At 49.1% G+C, this 18,232-nt stretch overlaps 1 protein-coding gene across 5 annotated transcripts in view; it reads right to left on the bottom strand.

Annotated features, from left to right (window-relative positions):
• OSBPL3 (oxysterol binding protein like 3) overlaps window positions 1-18,232 on the bottom strand; it is a 127,781-nt gene that overhangs the window by 90,308 nt on the left and 19,241 nt on the right. Inside the window, exon 1 of one of the 5 annotated variants that reach the window (XM_025179088.3) lies at window positions 14,556-14,630. The exons of the other annotated variants lie outside the window; for them this stretch is intronic. The gene's annotated coding sequence lies outside the window, so the exon portion shown is untranslated. Of the gene's footprint in view, window positions 1-14,555; window positions 14,631-18,232 lie in introns of those variants that run through there. 5 annotated transcript variants of the gene reach the window in all.

The following is an 18,232-nucleotide window of genomic DNA, read 5'->3' as shown; positions in this document are numbered from 1 at the left end:
AAAAAGTTTTCCCTGCATCTAGACTGCTGCCGCGTTCTTTTGAAAGTAAATCGAAAGAACGCAGCAGTTCTTTTCGACCATGGAAAACCTCGTTTTATGAGGAAGAACGACCTTTTTCAAAACTGATCTTTTGAAAAAAAAAAGGCGCTATGTAATGCAAACTGTGCTTTTTCAAAAGAGCATCCAGACTGGTTGTAGTCTAGACTTTTTTGAAAGAGGCTCGCAGTCTAGACGTAGCCAGAGTGATGTGGTTATATTGACCCAACTCCTGAGGTACACTGTGCTAGTTAGCAGGGCGGGTTCTCCCAGCAACCTAGCAACCACCTCTAGCAGAGGTGGATTAACTACCCAGATAGAGAGAAGCTCTTCCATTGTCATAGTAGCATCCTGATTGTTCGCTATAGCTGTGCCACTGCAGCGTTTTAGTCATGACTAAAGCAACTTCTCAGGATCTAGGCAGATTTAAAGGAACATGGAAGGGTTGGGTAAATATTCATTCTAATGAAAGAGATGGAATTTAATTCAGTCTACCTTGTTTACTAGGACATAAGCTTGCTGGGGTTTAACCACATACTGAAGTCTAACAAATGACAACATCTGTATGCTAACCGAGGTACAAAGAACACAGTATCTGGTAATTTATTTGTATTATCCGAGTGCCTTGGATCTGCTGGCTTCCATAACCACAAAGTCTATCTAATGATGTAGCTGAAGTAGAGGATAAACTCAAGATGAAAAATTAATCCACAACTTCACCTCAAAATTATTCCACTCAATGAAGAACTTGGGCTGCCTGCAAAGCCATTAGGAAAGGTGGTACAGAATCTCATGTTTCTGTATCAGACCTACTGTAATGCTTCCAGAAGTGAATTTACTCTCGTTTATATTAAGTACATACCAGCCAAAGTGATCAGACACTACTTTTCCATTGTTTTCCTTGAACACAAACTTCAGTGCAAGACTTTGCTGTACAGTATGCAGGACTCGCATTCCTTAACACAAAGAAACAATCTATAATTACTGCTTCCTCCACTCCATTACAAGCTATGTGCCTCTTTGCCTTGTGACAAAGTATGAAAAATTGTAAGACACTGAAACTGAAGGGTTTACCCCAACTGTGATACATCCTGAATCTAGCCACTAGTTTGTTATAACCTAATACAGAAGGAGCAAGGGAAGAAAAAAAAAAAGTGTCATGGCCTTGATTACTTGGGGAATAGGAACAGCAATACATTTTAGAACTACACACTAGATGAAAATCTTAGCCACTTGCTCTAATTAATATCAACCAACAGAAACAAGAGTTGACAGAAGAGTTGCAGCCATTTATACAGAAATTCAGGAATTTAAGTTTTTAGGCTATATATTTCATTTTTATAGAGGCTAACAATAGGCTATTACCTTCTCTCAGACCTCTTCCAGTCTATTTTCTTTCCCCAATATTTTTGTGGAATGCATAATAGTTTAGTAGCAAATATGCAAATAGTTTCAAAAATATGGTTGACAAGAGCAATACTGATATACAAAGTTAGTAAAATTATCTAAAAAATGTGGGGGGCTCTCTGTACACATGTGTAATTCTGCATTTACTGAGAAATGCCTAGTAAAGACATGTAATAGAAATGTAGCCGTGTTAGTCTGGTGTAGCTGAAGCAAAATACAGGACTATGTAGCACTTTACCCATTACAAAGATAGCTTCCCTAATTATCACCTCTAATATCATTAGCCCACAGACACTCACCTTCCCCCTTCCCCCAATCCCCCTTCTGTTCTGAAATTTGATTTGTCCTTTTCATATATTCATTTTTTTAAATTGTATCCTTTGGTATATATGGTTGTGACTATTTTCTTCCACTATTTGATCTGAGGAAGTGGGTCTGGCCCACGAAAGCTCATCATCTAATAAACCATCTTGTTAGTCTTTAAAGTGCTAAATAGTCCTGTATTTTAGTAAAGACATGCAACTCCCACTGGGTATGTCTACACTACAAAGTTAGTTCGAACTAACGGACGTTAGTTCGAACTAACTTTAATAGGTGCTACACTAGCGCTCCGCTAGTTCGAATTTGAATCGAACTAGCGGAGCGCTTAGTTCGAACTAGGTAAACCTCATTTTACGAGGACTAACGCCTAGTTCGAACTAGCTAGTTCGAACTAAGGGCTGTGTAGCCCTTTAGTTCGAACTAGTGGGAGGCTAGCCCTCCCCAGGTTTCCCTGGTGGCCACTCTGGCCAACACCAGGGAAACTCTATGCCCCCCTCCCGGCCCCGGACCCCTTAAAGGGGCACGGGCTGGCTACGGTGCCCGTGCCAGGTGCAAGCCTGCCAGCACCCAGCCAGCAGACCCTGCACCTGGCACGGCACAGAGCCACCCACCCGATGCCCCCCAGCCCACCCCCTCTTGCCGGGACCAGGCTGGCGGCTCCCGGGAGCTTGCCCTGGACCGCAAGAGGCGGGCACCTTCCTGGACTAGTGCGGACATCGTGGACCTCGTCCACGATCTCCGCACTAGGCACAGGAAAGTGGCCGTCTAGGGCAGGAGAGCTGCCAGCCTGGCCACCCAGGAGCAGGTGTGCATGAAAATCAAGGGGGTCCACTGAGACCCCCGACCCTGAGCCCTGAGCTTACAATGGCCGTCCTGGGTCAGACCAAAGGTCCATCTAGCCCAGTAGCCTGTCTGCCAACAGCGGCCAACCCTAGGGACCCTGGAGGGGATGGACCGAAGACAATGACCAAGCCATTTGTCTCGTGCCATCCCTCTCCAGCCTTCCACAAACTTTGGGCAGGGACACCACTCCTACCCTCTGGCTAATAGGACTCCATGGACCCAACCTCCATGACTTGATCTCACTTCCCTTTAAACTCTGTTCTAGTTGTAGCCTTCACAGCCTCCTGCAGCAAGGAGTTCCACAGGTTAACTATTTGCTTTGTCAAGAAGAACAACTTTCTCTTACTAGTTTCAAGCCTGCTACCCATTCCTTTCCTTTGGTGTCCTCTAGTCCTTCTTTATGGGAACTCAGGAAGAACTTTTCTGAATGCACCCTCTCCACCCAACCCCTGCTTTTAGAGACCTCTATCCTGTCCCCCCTCCGTCTCCTCTTTTCTAAGCTGAACAGTCCCAGTCTCTGTAGCCTCTCTTCATCTGGGACCTGTTCCCAACCCCTGATCATGTTAGTTGCCCTCCCCTCTCCCAGCCTTTCTCTTCCCCTCTCCCACCTCCTTTTCCCAGTCTCCCCCAGTTTTTTTTCAATAAAGACAGAGTCAATGTTGGAAGAAACGTTATCTTTATTTTGTACATCAATAAGAAGGGGGGCTAAGGAAGGGTAAGTGGAAGGAGGTGAGGGAGGAATGGGGTACGAGCCCCCGATGGGGAGGACTGGGCTGGCTCTGCGGGCTTCTGGGGGTGGAAGCTCTCCTGCAGCCCCCCAATTACTCCCTCTCCCCAGATGGCAGCCTGCGGCAAGTGCAGCCGGGCTGATGGCCGAGTGGTGTGATGTGCCCAGTGTGGGCACTCAGGGCACTCCAAGACAGAACTTCTTTGCAAGCGGGGCACCCCTGAGAACTGTCTGTCCGGGGTGGGGGTCGGGACCCTTTAAGCGCAGCCCTCGGCTAGCCTGAGACAACATCTCCATGCTCTAAGTCCTCCTTTTATGCCCTGCCGGCACTGCTTCCGGCCATCCTTAAGCCCTGTTCAGAGTCCACTCAATGTGGACTTGCTAGTTCGAACTAGCAAAACGCTAGTTCGAACTAGTTTTTAGTTCTAGATGCGTTAGTTCGAACTAGCTTAGTTCGAATTAACTAATTCGAACTAAGTTAGTTCGAACTAGCGCTGTAGTGTAGACGTACCCACTAATACATCAAGCTCTAGAAATTGTACCCTTCTAGGAGGATCCTACTAAATCCCCGGTTTTGCTTAAACAATTTCCTTGTTCAGTAAGGTATAAGGTTTATTTAAGCAATATAAATTGGAGAACAAAATATTAAAGCAAAAATATTTATCCTGTAATCACTTGGTTGGTCACAGCTGTTGGGGCAAATAAACCGTAGTATTTGCAACTCTGAAAAACGTGTACTAAAATGTCATTCAAAGTATTTGCTCTCTCAGAAAAGATATTTTAGTATAGGTCCAATAAAAATATTGCAATGGGTTTGCTAGTTTTCCAATATTCACATCGCTCAAACTCAGAACAGGTGAGCAAATAAGCTATGGAATCTAAAGGTATCAGGTAGTATTTAAGTGCTCCAAATGGGAAAAAAGTTTAAAATGAAGTGAATTTGTATAATGTTGCAATCCTGACACCCCCTTCCCTCAAAAAGCAGAGTCATAACAGAAGCTACAACAGCCCTGGGCAAAATACCCTCTGGATCCGGCCCACAGATGCAGCAAGGAGTCTCAAGCAGACTCCCTGCCTGCCCCTCACCTGCTACTGAGAAAAGCAGCCATTGCAGGCCTCTGTTTGAACAGCTGTGAGCCTGGAGGGGGGGGGGGGGGGGATGCTTCAGGCACTGCTCCCACCTCCAAGCACAATCCCATTGGCTGGTTTACAGCCAAGCTGACCGTTGTCAACAGGCAGCTAGTGAAATGTCCTCTCCCCCCTGGCTCTCAGCAGTTCAAAAACCACATGGCCCCTGCAGCCAGTGTGGGGCGGAGGAAGGGGGGGAGCAAGGGGGGAGGGAATCTGCTTCCAAAGGCTTCTGACTGGGAGTCAAGCAAGTAGCTTGACTCTCTCCCAGCCAGAGCCTGCCTCTGGCACCCCAACCCTTTGCCCCCACCCCACCCCACATAATCTAAACCATCTGCCCCCTCCTAGGTCCTGCACCTTAATCCCCTGCCCCAGGTCTCAACCCCCTCTTACCAAAGGTCACAAACCAAACTCCTGCACCCTAGTCCCCTAACGTAGGTCACAACTGCCTCTTTCACCCAGACCCTCTACCTCCTCCATTAATACGGAAGAGCGTGGCCCTTGACCACTTTCCAAATTCTTGGAGTGCCTCCACCCCCAATATCAAAAATTGACCACCCCTGCGCTAGAAGGATGATTTGAGAAGGCGTAAGCACGGCAAATGGCCCAAAAAAGGTTCCTAGGTTAATGGTATACCCTATCTTTCATATTTAATTTCCTTCACGATCTCTTTCAATACTTGAACGTAAGAAAATGATCCAAGTGTGCAGTCTAAGCGTTTTTCAAGAGACAGTAGCACTGAAACTCTTTCAATGCCTGTTCTCTTTATACCAGGAAAAACCCACACCATTTTTATGCTTAAAGGACATTCAACGCTTTGCTGAATTCAAACCATTTGTAAGTTTTATATAACAATACAGAGTACACAGCATGCTGATGCATTATAAATTCTGCCACATATAAAAGCCAAAGTGTTATAGGCATTACTGACAACAGCCATGTTTGGGGAGCAGAAAGTTGCAAACAAAAGTAAAGAAGACCATTGCTGTTGCATATTTGTCCAAACACCTGTTTGGTGAAATATCGAGGACAAAACTAGTCTGAAGACAATAATCTTTCCTTTTAAACCTCCTCTGAAGGGAGAATGGTTTTATCTTTAAGAACTGGAGGCAGGAGACTTAGGTATTGCCCCAGCTCTGTCCCAGACTGTGTGTGACCGTGGGTACAAGACACTTACTGTTCCTCAGTTTCTCCCCATCTGTAAAATGAGAACATCGGCTTGTCTCCTAGTAGACAGATCTTTTGTTTGATATTTATTTAAATTCTTGATTAAAAGCATTAGACTAATGAAACATTACTACTTTCCTCCTAAAAACAGGGTTACTTACCTGTAATTGTTGTACGAGATGTGTTGCTCATGTCCATCTGAAGTAGGCTGCATGCGTGCCATGTGCACGGTTCCCCGGAGCTCCCCCCCCCCCCAGTGGTACCCGTTGGGCTGGCAGGTCGCCCCCTGGAGTGGCGCCGCTATAGCGGAGCATAAGTACCCTGCCGGCCCTCCCCCTCCTCAGTTCCTTCTTGCCGGAACTCCGACACAGGCGAGGTGGGGGCGGGGGGGGACGGGAGAGAACGGGAGATCGAATGGACATGAGCAACACATCTCAAAGAACAACAGTTACAGGTAAGTAACCCTGTTTTCTTCTTCAAGTGATTGCTCATGTCCATTCGAAGTAGGTGACTACCCAGTTACCCCCACCCCGGAGGCAGGATCGGAGTCAACCAACAGAACCTCACACCGACCAAGCGCAACAAGAACTTTAATGCATAACTGAAAACAGAACAAGTTACATATCTGCACCACAGGCGTGACACACTGTGTCACTCGACCATGTCCCCTTATGTGTTCACAGGAGGGAACCCAACACGGCTTCCCCCACAGCAGAGTCCTCCCGTGCCTGCTGGGTGAGAGCATAATGCTCTGTAAACGTATGGGCGGAGGACCACGTGGCTGCCCGACAGATCTCAAGGATCGGAACGTGGGCCCCAAAGGCAATGGGCAAAGCATGGGCCCTGGTGGAGTGAGCCGACACCCGAGGGGGCTCCCTATGTGCGAGAGCATAGCACTCCCAGATGCAGGATGATATCCACCCCGACAGCCTCTGGGCTGAAACTAGCATCCCTTTCATCCGGTCCGCATAAGCAATAAACAGTTGTGAAGTCTTGCGAAAAGGCTTGGTTCTATCAATATAAAATGCCAGAGCCCTTTTCGCGTTGAGGGAGTGCAAAGCCCGCTCCTTGGGGGAGCTGTGGGGCTTCGGAAAGAAAACCGGCAGATATATGTGCTGCGACATATGGAAAGCAGACACAACCTTAGGGAGGAACGCAGGGTGCGGATGCAGACAAACCCTGTCTGCCGAGAACTAAGTACGGGGGCTCCACCGTGAGGGCAGGCAGTTCAGACACTCGATGTGCTGACGTAATGGCGACTATAAAGGCCACCTTAAGGGACAGGAATTTCAGAGGACAGGACGCTAGCGGCTCGAAGGGGGGACCCAAGACCTTATTCAGCACCAGGTTAAGGTCCCATTGCGGCACCGGGGCCCTCACATGTGGAAACAGTTTATCTAGGCCCCTCAGGAACCTCTTCACCAGGGGGTACGAGAATAGAGATCCGCCCCCCAAACCCTCATGAAATGCCATCAGGGACGCCAGGTGCACCCGTATCGACGGAGTGGACAGGCCCGTCTGTCGCAACCCCAGCAGGTAATCCAGTACTACTAGGACAGAAGCCTGGGAGGGGCACACACCCCTACTCTGAGCCCACACTGAGAAATGCTTGCATTTGGTGGCATACAACCGCCTGGTGGCCGGCTTGCGGCTGCCCAGGAGACTCTCCTGTACCCCCGTAGAGCAAGCCCTCTCCGAGGGCTTCAGCCATGGATAAGCCACACCGTCAGGTGGAGTGGCTATACATCCGGGTGCTACAAGATGCCCCCGCCCTGGGTGACTAAGTCCGGGGCCAGTGGCAGGTGATAGGGGCGGGCCACCACCATCTCCCACAGAATGGGGTACCAAAACTGTCTGGGCCAATCTGGGGCTATCAGGAGAACCTGTGACCTGAACAGCCTGGTCCTGGTTAGCACCCCGGGAACCAGTGGGAATGGGGGAAAGGCACAGAGCAAGCCTTGAGGCTACGCTGAGGTCAGGGTGTCCCCTTAAGTCCAAACTCAGACCCAATAAGGAGAAGTACTGGGGACATTGCTTGTTTCCCCGGGTGGCAAAGAGGACCACTAGGGGATGACCCCACATCTGGAAGAGTTGTTCTACCACCTCCCTCTTCAGAGGTCACTCGTGGACTCTGAATGACCTGCTCAGCGAGTCCACTAAGGTATTCACACACCCCGGCAAGTATGCCGCCTGTAATCGTATGCAGTGGGCTATACAGAACTCCCACAGGAGAGTCACCTCCTGACGCAATGGTGACGACCGCGCCCCACCCTGTTTATGTGGAAAACTGCTGCGGTGTTGTCCAGCAGCACCGACACCAGGGTCCCTTTGAGCATGGTCAGGAAGACTTTGCAGGCCCTCCTGACTGCCCTTAGTTCTTGAACATTTATATGCAACCCCCGTTCCTGCGGGATTCATAGCCCCTGCGTCCTGCAGGTGCGTCCCCCAACCATCGTCGGAGGCGTCTGTGATGAATTGTGCCAATGGCAGTTCCGCACAATAGGGGACTCCCGAATGCACCTCGTGCTCCATTGTCCACCACTGGAGTGAGGCGAGGACTCCCTGTGGCACAATCAGGATCCGGTCCCAGCTGTCCCTGGCTTGGTTGAACGCCCCCGCTAGCCATGCCTGTAGCAGCCTGAGCCTCAGCCTGGTGTGTTTGACCATGTAGGTAGAGGCTGCCATATGTCCCAGCAATTTCATGCACGACCGTGCCGTCGTCATGGGAGACAGTCATAAGGCAGACACCAGGGTTTGTATAGCCTGGAACTTGGGAGGTAAGCATGCGCGCGCAGTCCTGGCGCACAGGGTCACTTCCATAAACTCTCTATACTGAGTGGGGGTTGACTTTTCCTCGTTTATCATGAAGCCCAGCATATTGAACAAGGACCGCGCCATCTCTATGTGCGCGAGCACCTGGTCTCTCGAGCGACCTCTGACTAGCCAGTCATCCAAATACGGGAAGATTTGTATTCCCATAAGTCTGAAGTAGGCCGCTACCACCGCCATACACTTCGTAAACACCCTGGGTGCGATAGACAGCCCAAAGGGGAGGATCGTGAACTGGAAGTGGCAGTGGGATACCACAAACCGGAGAAACCGTCTGTGGTTCTTCCAGATCGCCACGTGAAAATAGGTGTCCTTCAAATCGAGGGCTGCATACCCATCGCCCTTGTCCAGAACTGGGATGATTGAGGCCAGAGTTACCATCCAAAACTTTTCCTCTCTCTCGTGCTTGTTCAAGGCCCCCCTTCGGTTTTGGGATAATGAAGTAGCAGGAGTAGAAACCCTTGCCCTCCTAATGAGGAGGGACCACTTCCACTGCCTCCTTTTCTAGGTGCGTGAGGACCTCCTGTTCGAGGAGGGCCTCGTGAGAAGGGTCCCTGAAAAGGAAGGGGGAAGGGACAGGAAGGGCCCCAGGAAGGGGATAGAATCTCTCCTGGACGCTATGTCCAGCACCCATTTGTCCGAGGTGATGTGCAACCAGGCCTGGGCGAAGTGGAACAGTCTGTCCCCAAACAGGGTGGGGAGGGGAGATGATAGGCAACGGTATGTGGTCCCCGAGCACACCCTCAAAATTGCTGCTTGGCCGGAGGTGGAGGTGGTTGAACGGAGCCCCTGCCCGCATCCTGCCGTGGTCAGCGGCGCCTATTGCAGGACCCCTGGCCCTGCCCTTGCGAGAAGGCCCCCCAACGGACCACACAGCCTTCGCCGCCAATAATCAGGGTGAGCAGCCTGCGGTTGGCTCCTGTAGGGCTACCTGTTTGGCAAAAGCCTGCGTTGTGGGGCCGGCGTATGGATCCCCAGCGACCTCAGGGTTGAGCGGGTGTCCTTCAGGCTGAAGGAGCCTGGAGACAATATTCTCAGCAAACAGGGCCTTCCCATCGAATGGCAGGTCCTGGATTGTGGCCTGTAGGTCTAATGGGATCCCCAAGACCTGGAGCCATGCATTACGGCGCATCACCACACCTGACGCCATTGTCCAGGCCACAGAGTCCACCCCGTCCAGAGACGCCTGCAGGGTGGTGCGTGCGATCGTCTTGCCCTCTGTGGTCAGTGCGGAGAACTCCTGCCTGTCCTCTGGGGGCAACCTGTCACAGAAACGGTCCATCACCTTCCAGGTGTTATAGGCGTAGCGGTTGAGCATGGCCCGCTGATTGGCGATCCCCAGCTGCACCCCCCCCCCCACCCCCGTCGCATAGACCTTATGCCCCATCAGGTCTATCCGCTTAGGGTCTTTCGCTTTAGGGGATGGGCCTGGTTGTCCCTGCTCCTCTTTGTGTTGCTGCCTGGACCACCATAGACCCCCAGTACGGGATGTGAGTAAAGATGCTCATGTCCCATCTGTGGGACATAGTACCTCCTCTCGACCCCCTTGAGGGTTGCCCGGTCCCCCAGGTCCAAGTGGCCTTTGGGGCTAGCTCCCCTAGGTGAAGGAGGGGCTCTGGATAGAGAGGCCAAGGGGGTGGACCTCCGTCACGGGCCACTCTCCGACCCGGCAGGCAGGAGTGCCCTGCCATTGGTGGTAGGCCCAGGGTGTCCAAAAGGGCCAGTGTTATGGGGCCTGCGGTGGCCATGTCTGCTCGAACCCCAACAGTGCCGCCCGGTGCCAGGAACGAGAACAGTACTGAGATGATAACCGCAAGGATCCCATGGACCTCAGCGACTCTGCCTCTGACTCTAAGGACAGTTCAGACACCGATCACAAAGGTGCCGAAGAGGGCTGACCCTGCACCGCACCGGGGCGGAATTGCACCATCGACTCCGGCTTACCGGCATGGTTGTGGGTGTGGAGGCTGCGGCACCAGATTGCACAGTGCCGGCAAGGCCGGTGCTTGTGGTGCCGTAGGAATCGACAACTGCGGTGCCGGTAAGTACGGTACCAGTGGCACCTGCATCGGTGGGATGATGGGCAGTGCCGGTGTGTACAAGGGCTGCTGGGTCACCGAAGACGGTTGTGATGACCACGGCACCGAGGCCCTGACCTCCTGGAGCGGCTGGGCAGGAGACTGAGCCCGTGGTACCATGTGCACCAGTACCGGAGCAGTATGTCCACTCACCACCGCAGCCAGCAATGACAGATGGTCCCTTGACTCTACCAGTGCCATCCGGGGCTCCGGGGCCCGGGAGACCACAGGCACCCGGAGCCGACATTGATGACCCCTCCGAGGAGGGGGGGGGGTGAAGGGAGGAGAGGCCGTAAGTTCAATAAGGTCCTGAGCGGCCTCGAAAATCTCCGGCATAGACAGACACCATGACAAGGCGGGCCCAGGGCTCTCCTTTCGGCGCATGGCCTGACTCTTTTGGCTAACAGGCGAGCCCGGTACCAGGGTACAGCTCTGACGGCGGCCTTCCCGGTGGGGCCGGCGCTCAGGTGATCTCCTCCTGGAGTCCTTCATCCGCTTCGGCGCCAGGGATTGGGACTGGTGCCGCCTTCTTCCACACTTTGGTACGGGGAAGGTCTGAGCGTGAATCCCACACCAATGCCGGTGCGCTGTGCACTGAAGCCTCTCTGGAAGACACAGGCTGCAGCGCCGACTTCATCAGGAGCAACTTAAGGCGAGAGTCTCTCTCCCACTTGGTTCATGGCTTGAACCCCTTGCAAATCTTGCAGGCAGCGGTCAGATGAGCTTCCCCCAGATACTTCAGACACTGTTCATGGGGGTCACACTTGGCATGGGTTTAGCACACTCCGCACAAGGTTTGAAGACCTGTGGGCCTGGCATCACCAACCCCCTGCAGGGTTCAAGCACCAACACACTTAAACTAATAGGCACACAACTACTTAACTACACTAAAGAACAGCCAACCAGCAAAGAAAAACACACTGGGATCTGCAGAAGAGAGCAGCTCCAATGATCATCACGGGCGGTAAGAAGGAACTAAGGAGGGGGAGGGCCGGCAGGGTACTTATGCTCCGCTATAGCGGCACCACTCCAGGGAGCGACCTGCCGGCCCGACGGGTACTGCTGGAGAAAAAAGCTCCAGGGAACCGTGCACGCAGCATGCGTGCACCCTACTTCGAATGGACATGAGCAATCACTCGAAGAACCATGGATCATACAAAAATAATCTATGATAAAAAGCGATATTAGCATTTCGTATTAATCAAGGTAAAATGCTTGTGTAGCACCCAAACATTGACACATCTGGATTCTGTTGAGGAAATCCTCCCTATGTACTTGCCTTTACTGGACCAACAGTAAAAGCCAAGGCACTCTCTGAAAGTAGCTACTTGCAAAAGACAATGGGACCATGCACTCAACTGATTTAATGGTACTGAAATATTTAAATTATATTAAACTTATAGTTGCTATTAAAAGTTTGGTGATCCCATGTTTAAGACAGCATGGGTATATGCATGCATTTACACCACATTGAGTCCTGTATTTTCCATTCTTACAGAAAACCCACTATGCATATCTCAAGATGAGATTTCTCAGAGTAAAAAAGGAGAGAAACATCCTTGCTTTAGAGGTTGCAATTCTGATACTACGCATCAAACGTGACAAGTCTGAGATACCATGTGTCCTGTTTACTGTAGCCCTGGAGACAGTTTTTAATAAAAGGAATACCTAATACTTATATTGGATAATGTTCCAGGCTGTGTGATGCTACGACCACATTGGAGAATGAGCCAAGCCTTAAGGAAGTCAATAGCTCAAAGCAATCATTTCTACCTAATTGGATCCCAGTAGCTATTGGGTCTGTCTTGTCCTCTTGAACTCAAAAGGTTGGTGGCTGCTGGCTGCAACACGGGACCTCAACAGGACAGTCTCCATGAAATATATTTGGTATAGAAAATAATGTATAGATATAGCACAATAGGGAAGCATGGAGGAGAAAAACCGACACCTGCCCCTCAATTTCTTATAGGCCAGACAGCTGAGAATGTGGAAATCACCACAAATTCAAGAAAATGGGGATAATGAAACCAACCCTCCTTGTAAAGAGCTTTGAGATCTATGGATGAAAATGTGATAGAAACGCTAAATATTATAACAGTACAGGCAGTCCCCGAGTTACGCGGATCCAACTTACGTCGGATCCGCAGTTACGAACGGGGCCTTTCCTCTCCCTGGTCTCCAGCAGACCAGGGAGAAGAAGCAAAGCGGTGGAACACGCGGGCAGCGGACAGCCCAGACACGTCTGGGCTGTCTGCTGGCCGCGTGCTCCGCGGCTTTGCTCTGCTCTGCTCCCCGTCCCCCTGGTCTGCAGACCATGGGGAGGGGGAGCATTGCAGAGCAGAGCAAAGCGGTGGAACATGCGGCCAGCTGACAGCCCAGCCGTTCTGCCGCTTTGCTCCCCGTCCCCCTGGTCTGCAGACTCAGTTTCAGCAGCAGCTGACTTGAGGATGCCTGGGGTTCTTAAGTTGAATCTGTATGTAAGTCAGAACTGACGTCCAGATTCAGCCACTGTTGAAACTGATCAGTTTCAGCAGCGGCTGAATCTGGACGCCAGTTCCGACTTACATACAGATTCAACTTAAGAACAAACCTACAGTCCCTATCTTGTACGTAACCCGGGGACTGCCTGTATTTGAAATCTCTGTCTTTCCTACAACTAGCAATACATTTATTGAAAATGTCTGGCATCATCTAAAAACAAAATATATGTACAATTAAGTTTTCATTTCCTCTCCACAGCTATTCTTGTAACTTCTGAGAATTCAAGACAGACTCACAAGTTATATTTTCTTTAGATGGTCTGTTTCCATCAAAAAATACAATAGCTCCAGCATAGCCAGAGGCCTGTTACATATTTATGGTTTTCCATTACTCTTATCTGAAATGATTGAAGACAGAATGGGAAATAGTTCTTAGATGATCTGGCAGAGCTAATAGTCCTACATATACTCATAACTCAAAACATTTAAAAAAAGACAGGTTTAGCACACCATAGAAAAGTTTGTCCATTATTCTTTCAGGTGCTAAACTTCAGAACTGTTAGTTAATAAGACAGAAACATGGAAATAAACTAGCTGAGAAACTAACGATGCAAGACAGAAGTATGTACACTTTTACGAGTGGATGAGCCATAGAGCTATTGTTCTCAAAGATTCCAGAACATGAGCTGTATGCACAATAATCTTCCTAGTCATCTCTGGGAAATAATGACTTTTAGAAGATACCTTCGTGGGTGGGAATTGAACACATTTCCCTCCCACTAGCAGATCATAAAATATAGTCAGTATGCCACAAGGTTATGAATAAGCTCATTCATCTTTCCCACCCCGGGCCTCCATTTCAGGAGGCACCACTAAGTATAATGCATCATCTCAAAAAGAAAATGAAAGTTCCCCCGTGTCTAAAAGATTTCTCCCCTGATCTCTTTTAATGAGAGAGAAAATTTAAAGCCTAGTTGTCTCCAGATACCTATATATGGAGGAAGTTTCTTTTTAGCTGAAAGCTTGTCAGAGCACTGAAGTGTATCCTCCAGGCTCCCTAATTACTTGCTCTCCACGTAAAGTCTGAAAAGAAATTTTAGAACGAGAGTTGCCAGGTGTCCAGTTTTGAACTGGACAGTCCAGTATCTGAGCTCTCTGTTTGGGAAACAAATTGAGAAAATATAAATGAGGAAAATATAAGTGTCCTATATTTTCTAAATAAGATGTAGTGTAGATTGTGACGTAATGTCGAGCATGTCCACTATTTTTGTTGAAAACATCTGGCAACGCTATTCACAACCATACCATAAAGAACTTACACTGCATCTCTGTTTGCATAAGCACAAGGAACCTAAATATCTGCTTTCTCTAACTCATCTGAGTTCAAGCAATCCCATCAGGAAAGTCTGACCACCTCACATATGAATCCAAGGTTAGGATAGAAAGACATAATATGAGGAGAAAAATAAAATTGACTTTACATCTAGCCCCACAAAGTGATCTTTTCCTTCTGAAGATCAGTTTAAGTCTATTACTCACTTTTTCTAGCAATTACCGAATACATAAGGTCTCTTCTCCAGTGATAATGCATCAATGGGCCGAATTAGCCAGGCACTGCCATGGAAAACAATGAAATTTTAGCCTCAAGTGAAATTAAAGTCAACAAAAATAAATAAAATAGTAGATTTCTTAATAAAAATCATCCCTGCCTAAGACTGTCCAGTGGCTTCATAGTTATATTAACAGAGGGGAAATCTTGCACAGGAAAGAAGAAAAATGAAAGTGATCTATGGATCCCCCTTCACCTACTAATAACTGGTCACTTTAAAGTATTCCCCAAGTTTCCATTTTTACCTTTAATTAAAGCTACCATTGTTAATAAGAATCACATTTTGTAGCTTCAGCTGAATGAAGAGTGGCACTGTAGGGTAGGTCTACACTGGGGTAAGAGACCCACAGCATGGCCAAATTGGCCTGGGTCAGCTTGTGGGGCTAAAAAGCTCAATGAAGTCATTTTGTCTAGAATCTGAGTTCTGGGACTCTCCCCCTACACAGGGTTCCAGAGTTTGGACTCCTGCCCAAACATCTACACAAAATTTTCTGCCCAAGTGCCACGAACCTGAATCAGCTGTCTCAGGACAGCTATGGGCATTTTATCCCATAGACATATCAGTAGAGTAAGGAACGGTCTGTGGAAAGGGGCTGTTGCTAGCAAGATCTGTGGTAGATGTTCAACTGGCAAGCAATAAAAGTTAACTCAGACTGAAGATAAACAGGTTTTGGTTGCATCGATACTCGGATACCAGAAGGGACCATTATAATAATCTAGTCTGACCTCCATAACAGACTATAGAACTTCAAAGTGCTTCCTGCATCAAGCCTATAACTTTAGCATTCTGTATCAACCTTGTATCCAGGATTGACATCAAGCCTGTCAACTGAACCTGAGTCATCCCATTTATCCTTAACCCTTAGAACACCTTTTATCGCTTTTATCCTGCCTTCTGTGACTTTGCTAGTATTCCAAGGGTTTTTAAAAACTAATATAAATGGCTCAGATATCATTTCTCCAGTCCAGCAGACTTCAAGACATTTAGTTTTAGTAGCTGCAGTTTCTATTTTGACAAAAACTAAATTATCTCTGAGTAGTGCCATCCCGTTCGTTCCCAAACACGGAATGGAAGTATTTAGTGTGCATTTCTGCCTTTTAAGCATTATTGATACCATCCCCGTCTAGTAATTGAGCCACACCACTGCTCAAGGTTAAGAGTTCTTCAGAAAATCCTTATCAATCCATAGATTTTAGGTTTTTACCAGTTGTGTACGTCATGGCTCATTTATAGCCACTCTTAACTTCTCAATTTTCCCATTTCTTAGATTGTATTCCTGAAACTACCACCATTGAATTGTGAGCTGCCTTTGACACTAGACTTTTCAGTATTTTTGTATTAGCTGTTTTACTTGTAGTTCTTACATATTTAATGATAAAAAGTAGCTGTTAAATACCAGGGATGGACATTTTTAAAAGGTAGATAAGTGATGAATGCAGGGGCAGCCCACGAGACTAGGCAAACTAGGCAGTTGCCTAGGGCACCGCTGGCCCGGGTGCCCAATGATGACGCCACGGGGTGCCCGGTGATTATGTCACAGCCATTGACGGCCGTGCAGGCGGGGGTGTCGATCGCGCCTTCTTCTTGGGGTTCCAGCTGCCGCAGCCAGCCTCAGGCTGCTCCTGGATGAATGACAGGATCATATAATTATAAAATGTTATCAAACTGAACTTTTTTAGTGGAGTGTGGCCATTCAAGATTATAGAACTTAAATAGCTAACAAAGCAAAAGCTCACTAGCATTTTTCACGTGCAGGAACTTGCATTGTGTAGGGTGTCTGAAATAGTGTGACGTAAAAGTTATGAGTCAGACTCTCCTAAATCCATCAGTTAGCATTTTTTCCTCTAATGACTCACAAATGAGACAACCCTATGATATCTAAAGTGTGAGACTTAGTTAATAAAATTTCTTCTTGAAAAACCAAGAAAAAAAAGCCACAAGAATTCTGAAAACATATAACTTCAACTTCTTATACCTTTTACATCTATAAAAATGAAAACAACCTTTTTCTAATCAGAATGTTTATTTATTCAACTGGAACAGAGGAACTTTGTATACATTCCGTTAGCAATGCTGATAAGGATCGCAGCAGTGACACTGACGGCATGTTGGGGTTTATTGCGTCTCCAAGATACAGCACAGCATACAGTTTCTCTCCGAGTTACGAACCAAACACTTGGCTGTAACTCGAGCTGTTCGTAACTCGGACCCCATTGAAGTTACATGTGACCGCGCTGTTCATAAGCGCGGGTTGCGTTTGTAACTTGGGGATGCCCTTTATGACCACTCCATGGGAGCTTTGGTCATAAGTGCGAGCGGTCGTAACTCGACCATTCGCAACTCAGAGAGCGGCTGTAGACGTAATCTGGTTACAGGAATTGGGTCCCGGAGGCCTCAGGCCCCCCCTTGAGATGGGGGGGTGGCTGGGGCCCTACAATCCCAGCCCCATCCCTAGCCCCTTCTCCCATGCTTCCCAGACAACAACTGCCTTCCTTCCAGCCCTGCCCCCCAACCAGGGGTTGGTCCCTGCCTGCATCCCTTTGTCTCTCTCCCTGGAAGGCAACTGATCGGACAGGTTGGGAGACCCTTGCCTACGTGACTCATCCGCTGTCCTGCTGGGCCATGCTACAAATAGCCGCCAGTGGAGGTCATCCATACCCAAGCCTAGCAACCAGCAAAGTGCCACCACCACACCAGGTTACAGAGCAGACAGCCCCCCAACTACGCCACAGACACCTATGCAGAAGGGTACATTTTAATGCATGTCTAACACAGAAATAACTGGTGCATAAGCTTTCGTGGGTAAAACATGCTTCATCAGATGAATATTCACTTGATGAAATGGGTTTTACCCATGAAAACTTATGCCCTAATAAACCTGTGAGTTTAAGACGCCACAGAACTCCATTATTTTTGCAGATACAGACTAATACAGCTACCCTGAGACAGAAATTTTCGATGAATTAACTTGGCTAATGAAAGTGTTCACATTTTTAAAAAGCAAAATATGTAGACTTTTGGCCTGGTTCATTTTAAAACAAAACAATGAGCTTTTACACGTTTGGGGAAGGAAAAATCTTTTCAGCCAAAATCTAAGTCATCCCTAAACCAAAGCAGAGGAAAAAAAAAATGAGAGGCCCAAAGAAAAACAAACAATTACATTATTATTATGGCCTACAACAGTGGTCCCCAACGTTTTGGGGCTGCCGGGCGCCTGGGGGTAGGGCCGCTCACGCACTGTGTGTACGGGGGCGGGGCCGCTCACAGGCCACGTGACTGGGGGCAGGGCCAAGCATGCACCACACGCCCAAGGTCGGCACCGGCTGTCCAGGTTCCGCGCGGCCGGGGCCAGCGCGGGCATGCACGGTGCCGCCAGGGCCTGCAAGGGCGGGCAGGGCGGGGCCAGCAAGGGTACATGCAGCACCCCCGGGGGCGGGGCCAGCAAGGGCACGCGCGGCGCCCCCGGGTGCGGGGCCGGGGCCAGGGCTGGCAAGGGCACATGCGGTGGGGCAGGGGCCAGGGCCAGGACACGCACGGCGCCCCGGGGGGCGGGGTTCAGGGTCGGCACCGGCACCGGCACACACAGCGCACCCGGGGCCGGGGCCG

This window comes from Pelodiscus sinensis, chromosome 2 (assembly GCF_052426305.1).
Source record: "Pelodiscus sinensis isolate ZL-2025 chromosome 2, ASM5242630v1, whole genome shotgun sequence".
NCBI lineage: Eukaryota > Metazoa > Chordata > Testudines > Trionychidae > Pelodiscus > Pelodiscus sinensis.
The sequence above is the reverse complement of the archived record's forward strand: the minus strand, read 5'-3'. Positions and strand labels throughout refer to the sequence as shown.